Raw genomic sequence first — 9,924 nt, 5'->3', positions numbered from 1 at the left:
GTAATATTATAAATTACATTACAATTGAAAGTATACTTGAATAAGCTTTCTAAAATTTTCGTGCCTATAATATTGTTAAATACAGATTAATCACATCTGAAATCAATCAAACATTTTTTTTATACAAGCTTTCTCAACAGTGATGAACAGCTCTGATTCTCACAACTTGTGACGCTATAAATAATATCTTTTTTCTTACTTTTCTTTCATATTTTCTTACACTGTCGTAGAGATTCTCGTCATTCTCGTTATTCTTGAACAAGGAGTTTCAAAACTTTATTTGACTTATTTAAATGAAGAATTATAATTTTGAAAGCTTCTTATTACAAATCGCGCAACTATTATGGGAGAATTATAAAATTTTGAACTTGTACACAATTGTGATCATTTCAGTAGGTAATTATTCAATTTTGAACGTTGTCTCTTTGAAGCCACCTAATTTACTAAGGTTCTCTTTTTTACATTTCTATCTTGAAATACAATTTTAAAACGTAGAAAACTCATCAAAATTATTACACGTATCAACTACCAGCAGCCATTTTGAAAACTACAGTTTCGGGCGTCTGCGCATACGCGGCCGCGTGTTTGGTACGAGATACCAAATTTTTTGGTAATATACAATCAGGTATAATTAACAAACGTTACTTGAAAAAATTCATTTTTAAGCCTAATAAATTGTTTTGTAACACCAACTACTTTTTTACAAAGCAAAACCAAATTTTTAAAGACGAACAAAAACTGCTCAAGAAAATCATTTGCTACCGTAACTTTTTTCTCAGTGTTTACTTCACTTTTTACGCACAATAAGAGGAATCGCAAGATCAGGAGTTATTTAGCTCTTAAAAACGACACGTCGACATCGCACTTGACGTATCAAGTTCTTGTTTCATGTTTCATTGTACACTAGGCGTCACGACGCGTCGCTGTTATAGCAGTACTACATACTCATAAGTACAACCAGAAGAGGAAAATCGTTCGCCTGTCACGCGACGCGACGTGCAAGCCATACGTTGCGTTCCGTTGCAAAAGGAAGCGAATTTCACTCGAAGAGGATGACGAGGCAGAGGTAGAGGCAGAGGGTGGCTTTATAACTTCGCTCGTCCTACCGCTCGTAATTTCATCATTTCCGTTTTACGGTTGGTATCGTCGGGCTCGAGAGACACGCGACGCGATGTGATGCGACTTCTTCCGCCTTTGATGTCAAACGTCTGAAACGTTTGAAAGTCGCTGCTCCAACCGAGTGGCTTCCATATGTGAAAACTGGCTTGCCATCCACTTTCGCCTAGCTATTTGTCGCGAGTCACTCGCATCACTGCATGAACCGAAACTCATATCTAAAACTCGAGATCAGCTACTTTTACCATTTATGACAACTCTAAAGAGAAAAGCTCCATTTCTACATACATGCATCTTAAATTCAATCCTAAGATACCTACCTCACTTATATCAGGAACTTCTGAGTTACGAAATACACTGAAACTTGGATTTAAGGAGACCGGATTCACGACGTTCCGCGAATCGATGTCCTCGGCAGTACCCTGATGAAGGGATCCGCACGACCGAGTGAAAGGCAGTATCGTCAGCGCGTTAGTTGCGTCAGCTGTTATCATACGTCCAAATCCTAATGTATTTGCTGCGGAAAAGTATGGCCACTTTTTGGGCAATAGGTCAGGGGGCTTTCCAAACTTGTGACAAAAATATTAGCAGGCGCCGAGATTGGCCTCGGGAATGGATGAGAGAAAAGTGTCATTCAAATTTTGCGCGAAAATAATCGGTCCCTTGCCATATTATTAGATCCATGCTACAAAAATACATTTTTAATATGTTTTTTGTTGTTATTATGCCTACTTTTATGCATGATGGTGCGCCATGCCAACGTGCAAAAAGGATTTCAACTTTTTTAGCTAAAAAAAAAGTGGATATTCTCGACTGGCCAGGAAATTCTCCCGAAATGAGCCCTACGAGAACGTCTGGGAGTTTTTGAAATCAGAAGTTAGGAAGAAAGCCCCTACAACCAAGAAAGATTTGATTGAGATACTTACCGATGCTTGGAAACACAACCCAGAGATCAAAACAAAAATTCAAAATTGTATAAGCAGTATGCCTCGTCGAGTTGAAGCTGTGTTGTGTGCGAAAGGTAGTCATACAAAATACTGATTTTCGCGAAAAAATGTATTTTCATGTAAAAAAAATTTATTTTCTTGTAAGCTACTCTTCTTTTCAGTAATATACAGTGTATTGAGAATCAATTTTCATGTTTTAACATGAAATAGTCCTCTGAATATCTACTGACATGCTATAAGTGAGGAAAACTTCATTTTTGAGCATGGATCTAATAATATGGCAAGGTCCAAGTCTGAAAAGCTGGAAAAACTTTTTAAAAACCCTAACACCCAAATATTGTCCAAAAAATTGTAAGCTTGCGTTTCACAGTTTATTCTTATTAGTATTATTTCGTGGACTTTGTTTAGTTATTAGTGGAACATGAATACCCATTGTAAAATGTTTACATTAGAAAGTACGTTATCTCGAAATCATAAGTGAAATAGTTGAATTTGTAATTACATCAGGGCAATTCCGCCCGGGAAGTCGCCGATGATGCGGTTCAATTTTAATTCACATATAAAGTAAATTTTTGACCTTGGGCTTAGTTGTGACTGCCCTTCGTTTTATATAATAGGAACTCTGACTCTCCATTTCAGAACAAAGGTTCATAAATAACGATTTTCACCGTTACGACCATATTGATTCTGTTATTTAGACAAGTACTGATGTTTTAAACTACAGAATATGTTAAAAAAAAAATTTGTGGCATAAGGTCTGCTCACATATAATGGAAAGAGGTAGTTAAAGCCCAATTCCAATCAGTTTTCAATAACTTGAAATACTATGGGCATCAGGCCTCCTACATCGTTCATTGATGATCAGCGCTTCTAAATTCTTTTAAGAAGTAAAATAATAGCTTTGCAAGACAAAATCGGCAATATTCAATAGAGAATAAAACTCCCAGCTGCAATTAAATTCCACGAGGTAACTTAGAGGCAATTGCAAGATACTCAACTCTTTTTAGAAAATGCAGAATGTTTATTGTACTATTATGTTTTTTCCAAACTTAATCGGAAATCGTTGATTTTCAAGATTCAAATGCGACTAAAAAGAACTCGTTGATTTCTCAAATGAGATAACAAAGAACTGGGTTCTTTTTTCTTAGTCAGAAAAACACTCAGAATCGTTAAACGTAGTCTCAGCTTAGAGCCCGACGAGAAACTGAGACCTGGTAAGTACAACGTCATCGTTATCCTGTCAAACCGGGCTCTGAAATGTGCCTTTGCCAAACTCATGATTGCATGAGTAAGAATTTTATCCAAGTTTAGTCTGGACTGCTCGCAGCCCGAGCGTGTTCAACTAAATTGTGATGCAAAACAAAAGGTGTTCATTGTAAGAACCATTTACCGTTGATTTTTAGTTAATTATAACTTGATAATTAAACAACAAGTAATACGACTCAATATATTTTTGATCAAGCTTTACTGTTCCTTGAATTTACAACAAATGCAGTCTACATAATAAAATAATTTGTGATTGTAATCGATCGACACATAAAAACTGAAGTTTCCATTGAAACCCATTTTTGGTTCCAAAAGAGCTGCAACAAAAATGAACCCCACTTGCTGAAAAGGAACCCAAAACGATAAATGAGTTCTAAATGATACCACATTTGGGATTCCAAAGGATCTCAATAGTAATTAAGTCTGTTTCTGAAGACTCTATTTTTCGCTTTGCCCACTTGCATATTATCTTTAATCAATAACACAATATTTACTTTAAAGCACACATGTAATCGAACTCTGTGGACATAACTTAATAAAGATAATTAAATTACAAAATAATACCGCAACAAATTAGATATAATTACTTGATAAATATAATTTGCAAGTTACGTAGCATAGTTGTCAAGATGAGGTCATATTCGTATGCAAGAAACTTTTTGTCCCAAGTCATCGATCAATAAGTGTAAATCGATTACTAACTTACCAACCCTACTTTGCGAGCGTTTGGTTTGTAAATGCGTCTTCATGTTTTTTTCAAGAGCGCTCTTAACGATCTCTTTTGGCTCTATACAGGTATCTATTAGAGCTCAAGTTCTAAATGATACCAACTTTTATTTGAGCCGCAACTTTAGCGAACCCACGGTTTTTCTGTGATGCAATGTCGCATCCGTTCTACGTGCTCTAGTTTATGCGCGAACTTCGAATAACGAGCGTGCTTAGACGCGACGTTGCCAAACTTATGACTGTGACCGTGTGAGTCAATAACAAACCGAAGCTTTCTCTCAACTGACTTTCTACGTACCGAGGGTACTTCCTTAACAGTCCGTACTAGTCACTTAGAACAAAATTATAACTTCGTAATGCAACTTGCGAATCTTAGGTTAATCATGGCCGTCGACATTTAAACTAATGCCGGGATGTACAGAAAAAGTCATGACCGTCTACTCCACATATACAATTAGGTATTTTCACTGCAACCGCCTAGAGATCCTAAGGGAGATTTGACACACGGGGTACTCCAAATCTGATTGACGCCCCTATACCGGAACTATTATCTGTCCAAAAAATATAGGCACCTCGATTTTTGTACAGATCTTCATGAAAATCTCAGCAGAAAAAAATGCTAAAAATATGAAAGAATTAGGCGTGTCGCAGGTGAAGGTTTTGGCAATACTGATACAGAGTTTTAAAATGTTCAGATGATTAGCGATTATTTCCTGGCGAATGAAAGGTGAAAAAGTACCATAATCATATTATCATTTCCGAATACTAGACTTTAAATAGCTCTAAGTCACTGAAAATAAATTATGAAAATTCTGAAAAAAATATATATGGTTTCTTCTGACAGTGTCGTATGTATTTTCAACCAGCAAAAAGTTGCACTTGAATGTTTCAATATTATTTTCTTCTTGAAAAAATACAAAAGACTTTACCATAATTGAGGCGCCAACAAAGTGCCCTGCTGTGAATGCAGTTGCCTCGATTATCATAAAGTCTTTCGTATTTTTCTAAGAAGAAAAGAACTTTTTAAACGTTTAAATGCAACTTTTTGCTCATTGAAAATACATACATCACTTTCAGAAACCAAAAGTGTGTAATATGCTTCAAGAATCATCTCATTACGTTCCTTAATTTCGGAGATGACACTTCCCTACATTTTTGTTAACAATTTATTAACAAATGATTATTTTTGGCTCTAAATTTCACCTTTGTGCACAGAATGGATCAACGAAAAAAATTATTTTTCTCAGAATTTTCATCATTTATTTTCAGTGTCTTAGAGCTATTCAAAGTTGAGTATTCGGAAATGATAATATGATTATAATACTTGTTCACCTTTCATTCGCCAGGAAATAATCGCTAATCATCTGAACATTGTTCAACTCTGTATCAGTATTGGCTAAACCTTTAAATGCAAAATGCATGTTGTCTCATATTTCTAGAATTTTCTTATGTTGAGATGTTCGCGAAAATCTGTACAAAAATCGAGGTGCCTATATTTTTTAAACAGATAGTAGTCAAACTTTTATGCGTTTTGATCAGTGGTGTCAGAACGCGGATATCTGTGGCATGCGCAGTAGCGATTCTTGTGTATTTTTAAGTTCTGTAACATAATAATTCAACAAACAATACACAAGAATCACGACTGCGCATGCCAGACACCACTGATTTTGATTATCATGAGTTAGCGCTATTTTCAATTAAAAATTTTGTTTTCAAGAGGATTTAATACATAAGAGAGACAAAACTCGAACATGAAAATTATAAATGATTAAGAAGGTTAGTTCTTAAGGTTAGAGAAAAATAATCTTCACTTCGAAAGACATATCCTTCAAAATTTTCATAAACAAAAGAATTAATAAAGAATAAAACTATTTAAACTTTTCACGCCACATGAAAATATCAAAGTTTCGGTACAGCGTCGACTATTGGAGGAGGAAACGTGTCTCAACTCTCCTAGAGGATCTCTGCAACCACCAGCTAACTTCACTTCGTCGAATATAGAAAATCTGGAGGAAATTTCTTCGAACGCCCCGGCTTTGGTGGTTTAAATGTCATGTCGGTTTTCACTAACCTAATATGTGGAAAATACTCACTGGTAAATGGGAGGAAAATAAAAGTTAGGTAATTATTATTATAACTTATCTGCTTATGAACATCTATTTCGCCCAAATAACGCCCAACTAAATCATCTTGACAGGTGACTGACAGTTTGAAGACAACAGTTCACGTTGGTCTGAATAAGAAAAAACAACTCAATTGAACATCGAGTTTGGTGTAGTACTTTCGAGGATCTGCGATTTTCTGTGTGTCATGTAATTTATATATGTCGGTCATAAACTAGCACTCTCGCATATCTAACAAAACACTTCTTGGCTAATAATGTAAATTCTTGACGAAATTAATCGATTTCCAATTTCATTACTTACTTTTATTTTTAATTCCGCTTGATTAGACATTTTTTAGCAACTAAACTTTTAGGAAACTTACCCAAATTTTGTAAATTCAAATTTTTCATTAAATATGGCACTTTAGAGCAAAAAAATATTGAAAGTTAACGATAGATTAAATAATACTTCTTATAAACAAAGTGTAAAAAGGGTTTGAAATTGAATTATTATGAATCCCTATACAAATTTCAAATTTGGTATCAATGATATCTATAGGTTAAGCTGAATTATCAAAGGATAAAGTTTCATAAGTCTACTTTGTAACTTTTCATCGAAAATTTAGGCCAAAAGTTTTAAAACGTATAATTTTCTGCACCGATTAGAAGCTGCGACGCGGCTGCGAAACCTGATTGGTCAAAATGGAAAAAAGTATTATGGCGGTTGGTGCATGGTAAACAAAATATAGTAAATCAATCAAATATTAATACTCATTCAAATGGAAGAATTTTTTTCACACATAGTGTTTTCTGTAAGATTTAATTCATTTTTTAGCAATAATAACAAATCCACATACAAAAATAAATTCTTCTTACGACCTTGAAATAAAATTGTAATGTACAGTCCACTTTTTCGTAAGCATTTTTCTTTTTCGAACCGAATTTTCTGGCATGTTTAATGTTTATAGATCAAATTCTATTGAAAAAGCGTCATATCTTTAAATTTTGTACTGCACTCCCGGTAATAAACGTAGAATAAAAAAAATTAATATTTTAAGGTTTCAGTGCAAAAGTGAAGATTATTATGTTATTTTGAATGCATGATTTTTCCATCTGTCTAAAATTCCACAATAAGAATAAGATACTTCCTAAACTTATTCACTTCTATTTCCATAGCGACCCTCACACAGTTTTCTATTCTCCCAAAGAGAACGTGTTTTCAATATACTTAATTCCTTCTAATTGTACCAGTGACGCACCCCACAGAAATATTTTTTATTCCTCAGGAGTGATCATATTTTGATTTTATTTAATTCCTTCTAATAAGTTCACAAAATATGTGTAATAAGTTGTTTTAATTCCTTCATACGAAATATAAACTCTGAAATTTTAATTCTCACCAATTCAACTCTGCCTCTCTAGAGTTCAAATTATTTAAATTCACACATTAGCATAAATTTATTTCTTGCATTGTTTAAGACGTTTAAATAAATTATTAAAATATAAATAAATATAAATTTGAATATTTGTCAAAGTTACATGTTATAAAAAGATTTCATAATGAATAATAGGTTAAATAAATGCTTTCGTTAAATTTTACTAAGTCGATTGAGAGGAATAGGATTTGCGCTTTTTCTTCTCCCGTTGGGGGATTTTTAGACGGAGGAAAAATCGCTTATTCATAGAAATACAAATTCTTAAATTTTCTGAATTCAACGCTTGTTACCGGACTCATACCCTATTTCATCGAAATCGATTGCAATAAAAATAAAGATATATAAAGAAACTTTCACTTTTTACACGTTTCACGCATTTAAAAAATGCTCAATTAATATCTTCCAAACTTACTTAATTTATGTACTTTGGTGTGTTCTATATGCCCACTAAATTTGGTTAAGATATCTCATAAATTGACTGACATAGAAAGTACCCGATGTGTACCTCACTGATTTTCTTTATTTTGCTAATTCGTCGACTTAAGGGGTGAAAATCGAACTTAAGATTGATCCCCAAAAATATTCTTTATATCTCAAATACGAATTCCAACTTCGTAGTGCATATTTTATATAGATAACCTAAGTTCAATTTGAGAAATAACAATGTTCAAAAATATATTTAACCTTAAAAGTCACTAATTTGCGAATAACTCATCTAACTTCAGGTACGTAATATAACAGAATAATGTAAACTGTCATTCTGTTCATTTTTTTACTTAGGAATTTCATTAAAAATAGTTTCTTTATAAATATTTTTTGGACATGGCGTACTATAATTCTGAGAAAAAACGAATTTTTTAAATCTCATATTACTCCATGTCCAAAACCATTTTTCATATTAGCTGAAATATATTCATAATAGTATTAAAATTTGTGCTAATATATTCTTGATCATGCATTATTTTTTAACGATAAAATTATTTAAACATTTGAGAACGTGTTTGTAAAGTATATTATGGTTAAATTTTTTACCTCATTTTCTCAGTTTAACAGTTGAGTGACATGGCGTACTATAACTTTAGGGCGACGTGTTAGTAAGAAAATTACAAATTAAAGTTGACATATTTCGGGGTTTTTGAAAAAATTCGTTGCAAGGAGAGATTAATTTAAACAGTTAATGTGACTTTATGGTTTTCTAAAAAAATATTCATTTATTCCTCAATATTTATATTGTCCCCTTCAAAGTAATCCCCCTCAGATATAATACACTTGTGCCAACGCTTTTTCCAATCATCGAAGCACTTCTGATAATCATTTTGTGTTATAGCCTTGAGTTCTTTCAGCGATGCAGTTTTTATCTCCTCAATCGTTGAAAATTGATGTCGTTTCATGGGTCTCTTCAGTTTTGGGAAAAGAAAAAAGTAACTGGGGGCCAAATCCGGTGAATATGGAGGCTGGGGCATGACTGTGGTGCTATTTTTGGTCAAAAAATCTTGCACAAGCACTTTCAAAATTAAGCAGTTTTGGAACAAATTTCGCTAACACACGTCTCATGCCCAAAACGTCCGAAAAGATAGCATGGCATGATCCAACCGATATGCCAAAATCTGCAGCAACTTCTCTGATGGTAATTCAGCGATTTTTCAACACCATTTCTTCCACTGCTTGAACGTTTTCATCTGTTGTTGACGTGCTGGGACGTCCAGGGCGAGGTTCGTCTTCGACATCCTCTCGGCCTTCTTGGAACAGCTTCTACCACTTATGCACATTTTTCTTAATCAGAGTAGACTCACCGTATGCAGGGTGACCAGACGTCCTTCTTTGGAAGGACATGTCCTTCTTTTTTCATGTTTGTCCTTCTGTCCTTCTTTTTTGTCTGATGTCCTTCTTTTTCAAGATATTCGCGATATTTGCATTTTTTATTGCGCGGACCTAAATTTTCTTCACAACTTCCACCAGCGAAGCCTTAGCTCGATAGGAATAAAATTCGTCGCTTGACCCATGACAAATTTACTTAGATTAACCTCATTGTTCACTACGTTTGTGTTCGCGCAGAACTTCTCTCTAGGAATTGTGCTTGGTGAAACTGCAATGGGAGTCCGAGACCGTGTCAAAAGATGCAAAATGAATAGACCTCTTTTTTTAACGTTCGTCGATGGAAAAAGAAGTCTGTTAGATTTTCGACTGCGAAACGGCCCGGAGTCCTACTACTGATCGTATAAAAAGTCATAACCTGCTATATATTCGGTTTGTGTTTCCCGTTCCCGTTCTTCACTTTACTATTCCGATGACTTCAAAGGGGAAAGTGTTTCTATGTCTCTGTCACTAT

Source organism: Belonocnema kinseyi, chromosome 2 (assembly GCF_010883055.1).
Source record: "Belonocnema kinseyi isolate 2016_QV_RU_SX_M_011 chromosome 2, B_treatae_v1, whole genome shotgun sequence".
Classification (NCBI taxonomy): Eukaryota; Metazoa; Arthropoda; class Insecta; order Hymenoptera; family Cynipidae; genus Belonocnema; species Belonocnema kinseyi.
The sequence above is the reverse complement of the archived record's forward strand: the minus strand, read 5'-3'. Positions refer to the sequence as shown.